Here is a 3,091-nt window from a genome sequence, read left to right on the forward strand (position 1 = left end):
GGGGTCAGACCTCCGACCGGAGAGAAGAAGGATCAACCTCTATTTTGAATTATCTTTTCAACTTCTCTAAGCCAGAAGAAGAAATCCTTCTCCGCCACCAGTCCGAAGGACCTATCAATCCATTATTTTGAGAGCCTAGGAAGCAAGGTTTGAATATGGAATTTCATGACTCCTAAGGGAGCGGTCCGGAGGCTCGACTGAAAGGAGAGAAAAAGAAAGTCACTAAGAAGTCGAAAGCCTACCATAAGAAGAAAGTTCAGTCAGGAAAGCCTATCAAAAGGAAAGCCTAGGACTTTTAGCAATTCATTCATGGGCAAGGAAGACGATAAAGAAGAAGAGAAGAACGAGAGAAGAACTCCTTCTACGCGGCACAGAAAAGGAAGAAAAATCAGATTCAAGGCCATATAAAAGAAGAAGAAAGCCGGAAGTGCCCTTTGCTTCTCTCCTTTCAGTCGAGCCCTCTTCTTCATTGGTTCTACGTAGCTGAATTTCCTCTTGACTTTTGATTCCACTGATTTTGTAGGCGAAGGACTTGTTTATATCCATATGAACTTCTTCTGGGAGTTTCTTGAGATCCGCTTTTTCATATCTTCTTATTAAGAAGAGGACTTTCTCCTTATATGATGACGAAGACATTCTTGACTATTTATCTGAGATCTTCTGAATATCTTCTGATTACTTGAGCAGAGTAGTTGGCTATTAGCCGACGAGTGACCCACGTAGCGGTGCTTACCGATCGAAGAACTGATCCTGATTCCACGTGATGGGAGCGAGCCAGAAGACGAAGAACTTCTACTTCAAGCGGCACAGGCACCCTCTCCAAACTGGGACGGATCCGCCTCTATCTAATTGAGAATGAAAGATCTCATAGCCGAATTGGGTCGAGGCCCTTGCTTTAAATGCGCCAGTGGGAGTGATGAATATACGCATGGGGAATGAATCTGATTCAATGGAAAAATCTTCCTGTGCCGGACTGCGTAGTGGGGAAGAGTGGAGATCCCACTCTGAATCTTGAGTGATAGCTTGACTTCACACCCCCGAAAAGGTCGGTTTCGCCTTCTCTTCCGAAAGATAGGATTCGTGGACTCACACGATTACAAGGATTACGTGGTACGATTAGCCGATCGCCCTTGACAGCTTTTCATCATTGGACTCAAATAGAATATTCAAAGAAATCGTACCGGGCTCGCAAAGAAAGAATGATAATAAGCAGTCGATCACTCTTCTTCTTCTTTGAACTTTTCATTGACTTTTCTCTATCGATAACTCTTCTCTTTCTCTGAAGGTGGAGAAGTCTGAGTTCAGATATGAGTTGAGGACAAATAACCTATCGCCCGCTGTGGTTCTCTTTTCTTAAGTGACTGAATTAGCCTAGCCTTGAAGGATGATCCTGGGATCGGAGCTCGAGTGGAGTTAGGGCGAAGGGACCCAGCCGGGTGCAAGGTTTTCCCATTCATTGGTCAAATCACCGGTACGTGCTAGTTTAATCCCGTGGGTTCGCCCCTCTGAAATTCAATATGAGAAAGAGCTTCCGGAGATAACAAGGGTTCGCTCGCGCGCCAATCCTGAGTTCTAGAACCGAGAGGGAAGAGGATACCTTAATTCAGATGGAAAAAAACAATAAAGAAAGGATGCTCTCTTTCTCTAAGCTAAGTCCCGATTAGATTTAGATAGACTCCTTCTCTATAGTGCGAATTCATTATTTGGAATCCTTTTCAGTCTGGATCTTTTCAAAGAATGAAACTAGCACGTACCGGGAAAACCTAGTATCCGCCTCGAGTCCTGAAGATCTTCTTTCTCTTTCATCCTGCCCTCGCCCTCCTCCTCTTCGTCTGCTGTCTAAGGCTTTTCTTTTCTTCCCGCTTTTCAGCCTTTCTCTTCTTCTTTACATATTCTTTATGATAGAAAGATCACACCATCCCCAAGGACAAAGGAAAGTCGAGACGAGGCGCGATGCACGGGGCTTTGAACTGGGCCATGCCCTATTCCCCACCGACCTATGACCTGAATCTGGCTAAGAAGACGTAGCCGCATTGGACTTTTGAATCGAGCCTTCTTCTTTCCAAATTAGCACTTTTTCTTTCAAGAGTATGAAAAATCTGACTATGCTTGAGTTCATTTCTTTTCTTCTGAATATCTGATTATGTGCAGGGGAAGAGTGCAGAGTTATAGAAGTCGATCAGAGCTCTCTTTACGAAAGAGAGGGAGAATTGAGAAAAATGAACTTTTGGGTATAGGCTGCCTTCCAGGATGAGGACTTATTGATCCTTTATATAGAAAGAAAAGGAGAAGAAAAGATATGGACAAGGTTTTTTGCTTTGCTAATATTAGTCCTTCCACCCTACTTAGGAAGATGAATGAGAGAGAAGGCCGGTTAAGAAGGTTGATTTGCCCCATAATATAATAAGGTATAGTCAGGTAAATCGGGCCTAGATCTCTGCCACCATGAAGAATCTCTGAGGCTTACGGGAGAGCCCCCTGATAGCTGGGCTGCTAAGAATGAAAGAGAATGAGAAAAAAGACTGCTACGAAGGACTCAAGGAGTCGAGGATAGGCTTGATATGGGGGTTTCTCAGTTCTCTTCCGTCTTATTCGTTTAGTAGGAGCCTAGGTTTTTTTTTCTTTTCATACTTTGGAGCATATTCCAAGGCATCCTCCATTCTTTCGTTAACAAAGAAAAAAGACTAAAAGCCCGAGAGGCTGGGGAAGAGGAATGAAAATCACTCTCGAATCGGCCGAGGGGTTCGACCAGGCGATCGCGCACAGGACCGATTAATACGAAATTCAGACCAGTGGAAGGAGTCGTGAGAAAGTAGAATGAAACTACCACGGACCGCGGTAATGAAAGAATAGTATCCGTGGGTAATTTCATGGACCCGAGGATACCGAGTTTACGCGGAAGTTTCCCATCCAGACAAATAGAAAGTCCTTCTCATAGTCAGAAAGGGAATCAAGACCAGTTCCTCCGCTGAGTTCAGCGCGAATAGTTTCAGTCGGGTGCAGAGTGGAATCATGAAAGTGAAAATTCTTGTCAGACGGAATTCTAGAATTCATTCCTCTCTTATTATATTAAGTCGAGGGGACTGTAGAC

Source organism: Cucumis melo, chromosome 7 (genome assembly GCF_025177605.1).
Source record: "Cucumis melo cultivar AY chromosome 7, USDA_Cmelo_AY_1.0, whole genome shotgun sequence".
In the NCBI taxonomy this organism is placed as follows: Eukaryota; Viridiplantae; Streptophyta; class Magnoliopsida; order Cucurbitales; family Cucurbitaceae; genus Cucumis; species Cucumis melo.